The sequence below is a fragment of the Lissotriton helveticus genome, chromosome 1_1 (genome assembly GCF_964261635.1).
Source record: "Lissotriton helveticus chromosome 1_1, aLisHel1.1, whole genome shotgun sequence".
NCBI classification, from domain to species: Eukaryota; Metazoa; Chordata; class Amphibia; order Caudata; family Salamandridae; genus Lissotriton; species Lissotriton helveticus.
Genome location: NC_136057.1, coordinates 17,015,152 through 17,029,419, shown reverse-complemented (window position 1 = coordinate 17,029,419; position 14,268 = coordinate 17,015,152). Strand labels below are relative to the sequence as shown.

The 14,268-nt window shown below is 54.4% G+C and overlaps 1 protein-coding gene across 1 annotated transcript in view; it reads right to left on the bottom strand.

Annotated features, from left to right (window-relative positions):
• LOC144811307 (glutathione S-transferase P 1-like) overlaps positions 1 to 14,268 on the bottom strand; it is a 148,068-nt gene that overhangs the window by 44,799 nt on the left and 89,001 nt on the right. The window contains exon 2 of the transcript XR_013606904.1: positions 1,475 to 1,510. The gene's annotated coding sequence lies outside the window, so the exon portion shown is untranslated. The remainder of the gene's footprint in view (positions 1 to 1,474; positions 1,511 to 14,268) is intronic.

Sequence of the window (14,268 nt, the reverse complement as noted above, 5' to 3'; positions counted from 1 at the left end):
CTAAGGGGCCAATTGCCTTGAAGAGCAAAAAGATCAGCAGAACTGTAGGTTATAAATGGAGTAGGGTCTATGGCCCCGGGTCCCGACCGGTCGCGGACGGGCGCAGACGGGCTTGTCTTAGGCGCGCCTTCGGCGCGCCATCGGCGCGCCCGCTGCGCGGTCGAGTAGCCATCCTCCTTAGGTGGGGAGTCCGGGAAGTGACTCAGCAAGGGGGAGGAGTCACGTCCCTCCGTTCAAGCGGCACAGAATCGCCGTGACGGACCGGGGACCGATCAGGTGGGTACCGAGGGGAAACAAGTGCAAACCAAAATGTTTAAAAATCAGCAAACAAATTCACCCCCCAGTTGTTTTAGTTGTTTAAAAAGTAAATTAGCACCGAAGCGCTACACAAGATTATAAAAAGATTTTAACGCTAGACGGTTTTTAAATCAACCGCACTAGCGCCTGACTCTCGTAGTAATGCACCACTCGCTGCCAGCGCCGGCTCACACTGCTCACACCAGTGCGGCGGTTTCAACAGGCACCTATGTAGGCTGCAAGGGGGAGGAGTCGCATCCCTCCGTTCAAGCGGCACAGAATCGCCGTGACGGACCGGGGACCGATCAGGTGGGTACCGAGGGGAAACAAGTGCAAACCAAAATGTTTCCGTAAGTCCAGAGTAGGCGGCTCTAGATTCTCCATCCTGGCTCCCCGCTTTTGGAACAGCCTCCCACTGGCCATTAGATCCATTACCGTCTATCTGCACTTCCGTAAAGCCCTCAAAACTTGCTTATTTTCCCAAGCATTCTCTGATCAAACTCTCTCCCCGGCGCTTCGCCCACCTGCTAAAGACTGCCCTATAGCGCCAGGAAGCCGCTTGGCCACAGAGCGCTTTATAAATACTTTCAAAATTCAAATTAAAATTAAAATGTGAAAAAGAGGGGGGCAGTTCATCCCAGCACCCTGTGGCCAGCACCCGGTGCCTGCCACCGGGTGCAGGGATCCACAGAGGGGCACCGTAGGTGCCTCAAGTAGCCATTCGGCAGCCTCGCACCCATGGGGGCCCTACTGTGGGCCCCCGAAGACAGTTTCTGACTGCCTTTTTGTGCAGGAAAAACCGGAGAGGCAGTGAAAAACTGCCATCGTATTCCCTCGGTCGCAAAGAGGTGGCCTGGGGAGTACTGCCCCCACCCCCCACAAGAAACTAAATCCCAGCACCACCTGTGTAGTTTAATGTGGTACCACGAGACTTGCCTGCGTCACCCCTAAGTACTGCTCCTGCCTCGTCTGTGGGTCTCCTGTGATGATCCTGTAAGGGGGGCTGTGTACGAGATTGCACACACAGTGGAAGACCTGTGCACTCACAGGAGTCGGTCTCCGTGGGGGGGAGAGGGGGTCTGGATGGATTCGCATCTCACCATTCCCGCTTCTACCACTGCTTCCTTTACACAGCCATCTACACAATGAAGAAGAAAGTGTCAGAGGCCGCACTTACCTTGCACAGGGAAGTAGGTGATGGTGTACTGCGCCACTGCAAGAAGAGAGAGAACAAGTTACACACCGTAGAGTAAGTAGGGAGGCTGCAGAGTGTGGCTGTGGTGGAGTGTGTGCAAGAAATGTGAGGGTTCAAGCCTGAGTCGGTGTACAAGAGCACACAGTGTATGTGCGAGTAACCACAGTGATTGTGTGTGCAATAATGTAGTCCAGGTGCGAGTAGTGGGGGTGTCTTAAAGTGTAAGAAGGGGGAGTTGTTGCTCTTGCACCAGGCCCCCACCGCAGCCATGTTTTCTCACCTGTGGCCCCACAACTTCCCTGGTTCAATTCTTAGGTCGAGTCTACCAGATAGCACTGCACAGATGTATAATGTGCTTCCCCACAACTTTTTTCCTCACCTTAAAACCCACCAATTGCTTTCCATCACTTGTTTTATTGTCAGTTGCATTTGCTTGCTTTCTATTGGCTTGTTTTATCGTCAATTACATTTGCTTGCTTTCTATTGGCTTGTTTTGTTGTCAGTTGCATTTGCGTGCTTTCTATTGCATGACTTTGCTGGTTTCAGCCTGTCCACCTTGTGTCTGCGCCTCCCATGGAGCATGGCCTCTTTACTGTCCCTATGGCTCATTGGCTACAAGGCTCTTTCAGCTCACTTTTAGAGGACACTTTTTTAGTCTCGCCTAAGCAGCGCGCATGCGTTGCATTGGAGAGACCTTTAGTAATCGGTTCGCTTTGTCCCCCCCAAAACGTGCACGCGTTGCATTGCTTATAATGGCAACGCGTGCACGTTTTGTGATTCCCTTGTGGGAGCGAGCTTTCCAAACCATCTGTTTTGTTATTAACAGATGGTTCCTGCTCGCCCCCGCAAGGGAAACAGGTGCAGGCCCCCTCCCAGCGTGAGGCGCGCTCGCTTGTTTCACAGGAGGCCTGGACTTCCTCATGTTTGTGGAAGCTTCGCTTTTTTTTGTTCCTCGTGCTCTCGAGGCATTTGAACGGCAGCGTGTTTTCCCTTATGCTTTTGAGGCAGCTAAAAGACATCTCCTGGATATTAAAATATGTATTAATGTCGGAAAAGGGCAAGGTAAGTGTGTGCGTGCATTTGCAAGCTTCTCCCTCACCTCCTCCCTCCCGTCTATTCGCGCTGTGTCCACAAATCACGCCATCCCCATTACTGTTTTAAATCCCCATTATAGTCTGTTGCACAAGGATGCCGCGATGTCCCCGTGTTATACTTCATGATCAACTTACTCCCAACATCACCCCACTTCTGCCCGTTCCTTCTTTTCAAACAGACCAGCCTCTGCCCATGGCTGCTGCCTTCTGCAAAGTAAACTAGGGTGCTTCGACCCAGGGAGTGGCGTAAACCTGTGGTCAATGGAGCCAATGCAGAACCCATGTATAAAACTGTTCCATGCCAAAGTTTAACATTTGTTTTGCTTCCTCAATTAAGAGTAACAAATACAGCAACTTCCCTCCTGGACCGAGGCCGCTGCCAGTCATCGGTAACCTGCACATCTTCAATCTGAGGAGACCTCACCTAACCTTACTCGAGGTGAGCACAGCGTGTGCTTTTTAACGCCACAACAAATGGAAGTTCTCCTTTGTTCAGAGTGCATGTTTTTTCCTTATAGAATCGGCGTGTGCTGTGAACTATGGACAGTTGTTGCTTTACTGCACGCTGTGTAAATCCATCCAAGGGGTGTGTAGCCAAGTCATTTTCATTTCATACAGCTTTTATCGATCATTGTGAACAGATCATAAAAGCAAAAGAATACATATAAAAAATATCCAAATCAATAAATATTCATATATACATTAGTTAAAACATTATTAAATACATTTAGCTGTGGTCCAGTTAAAACCTTTAAAATCAGTTATAGTAAAAAAAACTAAAAAAAACTGTTCATATTATGGTTAGAGGGTGCGGCTAGAAACTATGCCCAGCCTTTTCCTCTTCCTGAGGCAGGCCCATAGATATGAGGCAACACAGAAACAGACGAATGGGTCACACAGGGCTTTTAGGAAATACATTGCGACCCGACATTGCCTAAAATTATGATGCCTCAGAATTGGCAGTATAAACAATTTTCTTGTAGCCAAGTCGAAGAATGCATTGCATTTTCCTGTAATTACTTGTAATTACTCTTAGCACCGAGAGTATGTGTAGACACTAAACAAAGAGGAGCTCCAGAGCGAGATAAGCAAGCAAAGATCACGTTTCAGTCTCAGATAAATAGCAGTCTGAAACCCCCCTTCATGAAAGCAGCATTGCGCCACTTTCCACGATCACTCAATAACACTGGCAGGAACTCTCCTTTCTTGTTGGCAGTTTTATATAGCGCCAACTCGACCCAAAGGTATTGGCGCACTTTGGAGGAGCACAGTTACATTACACATTCAGTATTGGTAGGCAGGGCAGAGTGAGTGATTTTCCCAGAAGAATCACTGGATTTTGAGCTAATGTCGAGACACGAACCAAGTCGGCAGCTCTGGCTGTTACGCCACAACCTCTGCACCTGGAAAATTATATATTATTCAGCTGCTGAATGTGTGGTGGAAGAAGGCAGCTCTTTTGGGCCCACCTCTGTCTTAGAAACACATAGAATCTGTGTTTTTTGTTTTCTTTTGGAATGATTTTGTATTTTTGCTTTCAGGGACTCACTTTGGCAAGCTTCCCTTAGATGCCCCTACACCACTGCAAGCTACCCGACACTGCTCCCAATGACATGAGCTTTCTCATGTTCCTCACTTCTGCGAGCTTCCCTTGGCTACCCCTACACGACTGCAAGCTACCCAACACTGTGCCTAATGTCACTAGCTTCCACAGGGTCCAATTTTGGATTGATATAACCTTACACATATTCAGAAATTAAGCTATAATGAATCATCCAGGATAATGTGCTGCAACGCTACACACTTATCAGGTTCTAAAGGCGAGACCTATTGGCTATGCCAATACTTCTTTTATATTTGTTTACGCACTCCATGATAGAGCATGTGTTTTCCAGCCGTCTCCTCAGTGTTCTTTTCTTCCCCTTCCACATTGCTGTACCTTGTCCATGTGCTTCTCTTCCCCCACCTGCACTCATGTTGCTATCTCTCATCTTTGTGCTTCCCCCGCCATGCTCCTCTTTGTTTTTTTACCCGTGTATTTCTCCCTTTGCCGCATGAACCCTTCCTTGTGTTGCTTCAGCCCCACCCGCTCATCTGCCAAGTCATCCGTTTCTGGTTTTTTTCTTTTACAACTGCTTTTGTTCTACTTTTATAAATGTACTGCTCTATCTTTTTGGTAAATAAAAAGAAAAATATATGCCTGTGTCATTTTGTACCGGCGTGCATGTGTGTGCTTACAAAATAACACAGCGGCTGCGTCATTACATCTTTTTTTTTAATTTCTGGTTTTTAACCATGCTGCACAGCAGTGCAATGCTATACAGAATGTCTAAAAAAACATTGCAAAATAAATTGGTCTCATAGGCGAAACCTGTTGGCTTTGCCAATGCTTGGTCCCACTGCATGCTCAGAGAACCCACCAGGGGTCCTACACTAGTGCTCACCGAGACAGCCCTAGACTGGGTTGCAATATTATGGTTTTCCACTAGAGGGCAGGCATCTTCCCCTCATAAAATGCCAGGAACAAAAACAAGCTGTGCAGAGGTCTGGCTCTGGGCTGGATACACATGTTGTTGGACACGGCCTCGTGGCGTGGGCCTAACCCTCCTGCATGGCGGGCCCAGGACGACATCGGCCCTCCGTCGACTCGCTATCGACCCCCCAGACACGAACCTTCACGAAACCCCGACGAGAGCAGCCCCCCTGGCAACCTACAGCTCTCCCCCCCTGGGACACCGGCGGACCCCGCTCGCCAACACTGCCGGTCTGGCGACCATGCCCGGCCTGCACTGTAAAGGGGGACCGGATGCACACCTCATATGCCTAATTCCTCAAATTCATCTCCATTATGTCAAAAGAATGCGTGCTGATTGTTGAAAGTGCCATGCCCTGTCGGCACTGGGAATTATATACATCACTGTAGTGGGGCTACGTCTCGCCCCAAACAAACGCACTGCTAAATGTACCAATTGCGCAATTGTATGTCAATATTATTCAACGTTCATCCATATAATCCATAAGCTTTATCAATTTATCCTGATTTCACCAACTTCAATGCGAGTTTGCACGCTGAGTGTTTATGCCATTTCCGATTTGTTACTGCTCAAACCATGTCTATCCGGACCTTCAGTGAGAACAGGACTGACGCATAAATTCATTTCAGGCAGTGTTTATTAAAAATACCCAATGCATTTCGGGCTCAATGCCCTTCTTCGGGGGTCACTGTAAATGGATAACAAATAATCACAATCACTTATTATGTTCAACATTAGAGTATAACATTTGCCAATGTAAATCAATTATAAGTGTATCACACGATTTCTAAAACTTTTTTTGCCACTTTAAAACTTGTGCAATAACTGTATGCATTACAAATGACTAGATGCCAATCATCCCAAACGTTGTATTCCTCCGCGCTGTTAACCACATGGGGAAGGAAGTTAGCAGAGTAATGGGAAACGGAAGGGCTAGAAAGTGAATTTAAGCATTATTCTAATGACTGCAGACATGCAGAAAAGTGATGTTAGATACTCGCATGCATAAACACAGGATGAGGCACTGGTTCTAATGTCTTAAAATGTTTAGGCATATAATGGGGATAAGTCGACAAACTAAGGAGGAATACAACGTTTGGGATGATTGGCATCTAGTCATTTGTAATGCATACAGTTATTGCACAAGTTTTAAAGTGGCAAAAAAAGTTTTAGAAATCGTGTGATACACTTATAATTGATTTACATTGGCAAATGTTATACTCTAATGTTGAACATAATAAGTGATTGTGATTATTTGTTATCCATTTACAGTGACCCCCGAAGAAGGGCATTGAGCCCGAAATGCATTGGGTATTTTTAATAAACACTGCCTGAAATGAATTTATGCGTCAGTCCTGTTCTCACTGAAGGTCCGGATAGACATGGTTTGAGCAGTAACAAATCGGAAATGGCATAAACACTCAGCGTGCAAACTCGCATTGAAGTTGGTGAAATCAGGATAAATTGATAAAGCTTATGGATTATATGGATGAACGTTGAATAATATTGACATACAATTGCGCAATTGGTACATTTAGCAGTGCGTTTGTTTGGGGCGAGACGTAGCCCCACGACCATGCCCGGCCCCCATGTCTGGCCCGACTCCATCTTGGGCCCATCACGTCCCGGACACGTGGCCGCAGCCATCCCTGGCCCCGGCCTCAGCGAAGCCCCGACATCGAGGCACCAAGATCCTCCCGGGTGGGCGAGTGGCCACTTGGCAGATCCGAGAGGCGGGAAGTTTCGATGGCCCTCCAGCCGTCCCCGGACGCCTGGTTTTGATCGCCCTCCAGCCTCCCTGGGCGCTGGCTCCACCCCCCTGCTGGGTGTCTGGACACCTTCATCCCGGCCCCTCTGACCCCCAGGCGCGAGGGTCCGGACATCAAACGCCTCCAGTCCTATATCTGGGCCAGCCCTGGATGAAGACGTCAGTTGTATCTTGGAGTCGAAGCCCTGCTGACCTCGTCGCGGCTGATCCTGATCCGAACTCTTGCACCGGAAACCTTCGAGGCCCTGCTGACGCTGTCGCGGCCTGACCACGCTGAACCACCTTCGAGGCCCTGCTGACGTTGTCGCGGCCTGACCAAGCTGAACCACCTTCGAGGCCCTGCTGACGCTGTCGCGGCCTGACCACGCTGAACCACCTTCGAGGCCCTGCTGACGCTGTCGCGGCCTGACCAAGCTGAACCACCTCCGAGGCCCTGCTGATGCTGTCGTGGCCTGACCACGCTGAACCACCTTCGAGGCCCTGCTGACGCTGTCACGGCCTGACCACGCTGAACTATCCAAGCACCAGTTGGTGCCAAGACTGTCCCGCTACCCCCTATCCCCGAAACCAAGACTTTACGGATCCCTCGATCCTTGCCTGCTAACCGATCAAGGACTTGCCTTAATTGCCTATATAAAGATTCCTGTGAATATTCCTCCTGTGTGGTGTCCTTCTGTAAGTAGTGTGGTTGCTCAAACTGGTACGATTGTAGGAGAGGAGCCTCGCCAAGGAGGCCTCCCTACGGCACTCGGCCTATTCCATAGAGAGAGGTGGGTCTCGGGGCGGACAGTCAGACATCTTCTGTCTCCCCCGGGGTCACCTTTCCAACATTAGTGGCAAGCGACGGGATCCGAGCCCGCGCAAATCGTACAGCGAGTAACTCGCCACTGCTAACAGAGACACACAGCAACCATGAGTACTAAGGAAGCCGGAACGACCGCAGAATTCCAGAAGGAGCGACTAGAGGAGTACACCCATAAAGAACTCAAACAATTCTGCAAAGCCCTGGGTATCGCTACCACCGGACTAAGCACAAAAGACGATTTTAAGGAGGCGCTGCAAACATGGGTGGAGACCGGAGCGTCCCCACCCCAAGCCAACGAGGACATTGTCCTAGAGGTACCCGTGAGTACCATCATAACCCCAGTGGAAGAAAGGACCGTCAACAGAGAACCGGGCCTCTCCCACGAAGATGCCCGGGAACGAGAGAGGAGTCGGCTCCATGAACTGGAGGTCGCCCGACTCCGGCTGGAAGGAGAACTTCAATTAGCAGAAAAGAAAATGGCCATTGAGCAATTACGATTAGAGGGAGATCTGGAAGAGAGGCGAAGGCAAAGAGAACTGGAAGAGAAAAAACTCGCGTATGAACACGAGCGTGGCCTCAAAGAACTAGAAATCAAGGCCAAGATCGAAGAGGCTGGCGCCGCAGTAACCCGGAACCCCCCGCCTCCGGCCGACCCGAAGGTCCACATTCCCAAGGATATCGTCAAGGAATACTACAAAAATTACGATATCCAGCAATGGTTCAAGGCGTATGAAGTGGCCATGACTGCCCACCGCATCCCGCGAAAAGACTGGGGTGCCGGCTTATGGGGGAGGTTTGTCAGCGAAGGCAGAGACACCCTGCTAGAGCTGGCCGAGGACGTGATGTCCTCCTATGATCACATGAAGGACGCCCTGCTCATCCGGTATGGCCTCACCCCCGAGATGTACCGGCAGAGATTCAGAGACTGCAAGAAAATCCCCGGTACCACGTGGGTCGAGTACGTGAACTTTTATAGCAGGGCCCTGGAAGGATGGATCAAGGGCAGCAAAGTGTCCACCTACGAGCAGCTGTTCGACCTCATCGTTTGGGAGCACCTCTCCAACAACTGCTTTATCGAGATCAGACAGCATCTCCTCGACAGCAAGCTGACCGAGCCACGGACACTCGCCATCGAGGCCGATCGATGGGTGAGCACCCGGGTCCCCCGGACCCCGATCCGAGAGGCGGGACGGAACGGCCAGGGGCACCCCCGCCAGCGTGGCGGCGGAGGGGGCCAGAACAGGAGCCGAGACTTTCCGTCCGCCCCGGGCCGGAGCCCGCCTCGGGGGTCCCCCCAAAATAACACTTCACCATCCCTGCTCAGAAGAGGGACCCCCCCCGCACGGCCGGGGCCCCGCCCGAACATTACTTGCCACAGATGCCAGCGGCCAGGTCACTATGCCAGTGACCCCCTCTACCCCATGAACCAGCGTCCCGGCACCACTGGGGGTCCGACCCGCCAGGTCGCTGCTGCAGCCCTGGGAGAAGGGGGAGAAGAGGACGAAGAAGTCTTTGATGAAGATCAGACAGAATATGAACCGGCCGCCATGGCCCTGGCCTGCCTCGGCCAAAGAGACATGGTCCCCCAAGCCCCGCTACCTAGCAACACGCGGAAATACCATCAGTGGGTCCACATCAATGGACGACGGACCGAAGCCCTCCGAGACACGGGGGCCAGTGTGACGGCCATCCGCTGCCACTTGGTGACCCCCGAACAGATCATGCCGAACGTGCGGTGCCCCGTGAGGTCCGCCGACAACTCCGAGACTCTGTGTCAGATGGCCCGAATACCCTTCGAATGGGGGGGAGTGTCGGGTACCCTCAAGGTGACCGTCCGGGACGACGCCCCCGTAGACTGTCTCCTCGGAAACGACCTCGAGAGCTCTCCCTGGGCCCAAGTCGAACGGAGAGAGCATCTAGGAATGATGGGACTACCAGAGTGGGTCTGCGCGACGACCCGATCCATGACAGCCCGAGCCCCGGCGGCGAACGAGGCCACTCCGACCGAAGAGCCGGAATGGCCTGCGCCACCACCACCCACCGACAATGAAGAGGCCGACTCCGAGCCCAGGCCATCGGAGCCCGACCACGAAAGCAGCCACGAGCTCAGTGACATACCTGAACTAGCCCAATGGCGCCAAGAGGGTGGCCCCACCCGAGAACAGTTCCGGCAGGAGCAGAAGGCCTGCCCTTCCCTCGAAGGGACCCGACAACAAGCCACCGCCCAAGCTACCGGGGACACCTCAGGGTCCCACTGGGTCTACTGGGACCACGGCCTCCTATACAGTGAACAGAAAATTGCCGAGCTAGGGGGCAGCTGAGTGTTAGTGGTCCCCCTACGATTCAGAGACTTCCTTTTGAACCTAGCACACGATGTGCCCCTCGCCGGGCACCTGGGGCAGGACAAAACTTACAGCCGCCTGGTGACCCATTTCTATTGGCCGAAAATGCACAACGATGTGCATAACCACTGCCGCACCTGCCCGACATGCCAAGCCAGCGGAAAGAGCGGGGGGAAGGTGAAGGCCCCGCTCCAACCTTTTCCTGTAGTGACAACCCCCTTCGAGCGAGTGGGGATCGACATTGTGGGGCCCCTGGACCCCCAAACCTCGCAAGGGCATCGCTTCATCCTTGTCCTGGTGGACCACGCCACCCGCTATCCTGAAGCCCCCAAACCTCGCAAGGGCATCGCTTCATCCTTGTCCTGGTGGACCACGCCACCCGCTATCCTGAAGCCATCCCCCTCCGAACAATCACGGCCCCAGTAGTAGGCCGAGCCCTGATGGGGATCTTCTCCAGAGTAGGATTCCCCCGAGAGGTCGTGAGTGATCGGGGCACAAACTTTATATCGAAGTATATGCGGTCCCTGTGGCAACAGTGCGGGGTCACATATAAGTTCACCACCCCGTATCACCCCCAAGGAAATGGACTTGTGGAGCGGTTTAACCGAACACTCAAGGGGATGATCCAGGGCCTAGAAGAGCCCCTCTGCCGCAAATGGGACGTCCTGCTGCCCTGCCTCTTGTTCGCCTATCAGGAGGTACCGCAGAAGTCCCTGGGGTTCAGCCCCTTCGAACTCTTGTACGGACACCCTGTCCGAGGTCCCCTCAGCCTGGTCAAAGAAGGCTGGGAAACTACAATCCACGACGCCCCGCCGGATGTCTACCGGTACCTCCTGACCCTCCGCAACCAGACCCGGAAGTTCCGGGCCCTTGCCGAGGCCAACCTGGGGGCCAGTCAGGAAGACATGAAGCGCTGGTATGACCAAAACTCTTCATCCATCGAGTTCGAGTCGGGCCAGCAGGTCTGGGTCATGACCCCGGTCGAACCGTGTGCCCTCCAGGACACATGGTCGGGCCCCTTCAAAGTGATCGAGCGCAAGAGCCCTGTCACTAATCTCGTGGACATGGAGTCACCCCGAAACCCCCTCCGGGTTCTGCACACCAACCGGCTCAAGCCGCATTTTGCCCGCACAGAACTGAGCCTGCTGCTAGCTACCGATGATGGAACCGAAGACGACTCCGAGTCCTTGCCCGACCTCCTAAAGTGCGCGGAGAAAGACGGCTCCGTCGAAGGGATCTCTCTCTCCCCCGACCTGACCCCCACACAGCACCGAGACTGCCAAGAGCTGTTGGGGCAGTTCACCGACCTGTTCTCCCTCACTCCCGGGGTTACCCAGTGGTGTGTCCACGATGTCGACACCGGGGACAGCCAGCCAGTGTGACACCGGGCTTACCGAGTCCCCGACCGAGTTCGGGCCTGCATCCAGACCGAAGTTACCAAGATGCTGGCCCTGGGGGTGGCCGAACCCTCCGACAGTCCATGGGCCAGCCCCGTTGTCCTGGTCCCCAAAGCCGCCGCACCTGGCACCCCTCCAGAACTCCGGTTTTGCGTCGACTACCGGGGACTGAACGCGGTTACCCGAACAGACGCACACCCCATCCCCCGGGCCGACGAACTCATCGACCGCCTGGGAGCCGCCAAGTACTTCAGCACCTTCGACCTCACCGCCGGGTATTGGCAGATCGGCCTCACCCCGGGCGCCCAGGAGCGATCGGCCTTCTCAACACCCGATGGACACTTTCAATTCAAGGTGATGCCCTTCGGCATGAAAAACGCCCCGGCCACCTTCCAGAGACTAGTGAACAAAGTGCTGGCGGGGCTAGAAAATTCAGTGCCTAGACGACATTGCAGTGTACAGCCCCCACTGGGCCCGGCACCTAAAACACCTCTGGGAGGTCCTGACGGCCCTCGGACGGGCCGGACTAACTGTGAAAGCCAGCAAGTGCCAGATAGGTCAAGGGTCCGTGACCTATCTGGGACACCAAGTGGGGAGCGGCCAAGTGGCTCCCCTCCAACCAAAGATTGACGCCATCCTAGCCTGGGAGCCCCCGGTCACCCAGACCGCCGTCCGAGCCTTCCTGGGGCTCACTGGATATTATCGGCGCTTCATCAAAAACTATGGGAGCATTGTGGGGCCACTCACAGAAGTAACCTCAAAGAACCGGCCCCAGAAAGTGCAATGGACACCCGCTTGTCAGGTGGCCTTCGAGACGTTGAAAGCCGCCATGTGCACCGCCCCTGTGCTCCAAGCCCCTGACTACAGCCGGGAGTTCGTAGTCCAGACCGACGCCTCGGAGCACGGCATCGGGGCGGTCCTCTCCCAGATTGACCCCGAGGGGGTTGACCATCCTGTGGCCTTCATCAGCCGGCGGCTGCTGGCCAGAGAGCAGCGATGGAGCACCATCGAGAGGGAGGCCTTCGCCCTCGTATGGGCCCTCAAGAAGCTCAGGCCCTACCTCTTCGGCACCCACTTCCGGGTGCAGACCGACCACCGGCCCCTACGGTGGCTGATGCACATGCGTGGCGAAAACCCAAAGCTGCTGCGCTGGTCCATCTCCCTCCAAGGGATGGACTTCACGGTGGAGCATCGCCCAGGCAACGACCACGCCAACGCGGATGGCCTGTCCCGCTTCTTCCGCCTCGACGAAGAGAGTCCCCAGGAAGATGGGTGACTCTCCCCGCCTTCAGCTGGAGGGGACGTGTGTTGGACACGGCCTCGTGGCGTGGGCCTAACCCTCCTGCATGGCGGGCCCAGGACAACATCGGCCCTCCGTCGACTCGCTATCGACCCCCCGGACACGAACCTTCACGAAACCCTGATGAGAGCAGCCCCCTGGCAACCTACAGCTCTCCCCCCCTGGGACACCGGCGGACCCCGCTCGCCAACACTGCCGGTCTGGCGACCATGCCCGGCCCCCATGTCTGGCCCGACTCCATCTTGGGCCCATCACGTCCCGGACACGTGGCCGCAGCCATCCCTGGCCCCGGTCTCAGCGAAGCCCCGACATCGAGGCACCAAGATCCTCCCGGGTGGGCGAGTGGCCACTTGGCAGATCCGAGAGGCGGGAAGTTTCGATGGCCCTCCAGCCGTCCCCGGACGCCTGGTTTTGATCGCCCTCCAGCCTCCCTGGGCGCTGGCTCCACCCCCCTGCTGGGTGTCTGGACACCTTCATCCCGGCCCCTCTGACCCCCAGGCGCGAGGGTCCGGACATCAAACGCCTCCAGTCCTATATCTGGGCCAGCCCTGGATGAAGACGTCAGTTGTATCTTGGAGTCGAAGCCCTGCTGACCTCGTCGCGGCTGATCCTGATCCGAACTCTTGCACCGGAAACCTTCGAGGCCCTGCTGACGCTGTCGCGGCCTGACTACGCTGAACCACCTTCGAGGCCCTGCTGACGCTGTCGCGGCCTGACCACGCTGAACCACCTTCGAGGCCCTGCTGACGCTGTCGCGGCCTGACCAAGCTGAACCACCTTCGAGGCCCTGCTGACGCTGTCGCGGCCTGACCACGCTGAGCCACCTTCGGGGCCCTGCTGACGCTGTCGCGGCCTGACCACGCTGAACTATCCAAGCACCAGTTGGTGCCAAGACTGTCCCGCTACCCCCTATCCCCGAAACCAAGACTTTACGGATCCCTCGATCCTTGCCTGCTAACCGATCAAGGACTTGCCTTAATTGCCTATATAAAGATTCCTGTGAATATTCCTCCTGTGTGGTGTCCTTCTGTAAGTAGTGTGGTTGCTCAAGCTGGTACGATTGTAGGAGAGGAGCCTCGCCAAGGAGTCCTCCCTACGGCGCTCGGCCTATTCCATAGAGAGAGGTGGGTCTCGGGGCGGACAGTCAGACATCTTCTGTCTCCCCCGGGGTCACCTTTCCAACACATGTGTTCTGGCCTCAGCAGCAGGTGCATGAGCCACTGAGAGAGGCTGTGAAAGGAAGTCCCTGCGGAATATTTGGGGGTGCATTTCGAGAGCGCAGCGTCACTTTTGCCCCACGCAAAGTGGTACAAGCGTGAAGCATCCAACGCTGCTTTCAGTGGCCTCATAAATCATGAGTGAAGCAACGCAGCTCAAATTGCTGCGTCCCTTGCGCTGCGCTGAGGCGTTTCATGGGCGTTGCCGTGGGTTTTCCCAGTCAGGTAGGGGTTTTTGAGTCGGTCCCAGATTTACAAAGTGATGTCAACCTGGGAACGTGCCACAACCTTACGCCTCCCGCGGTGAGGCGTAACAAGG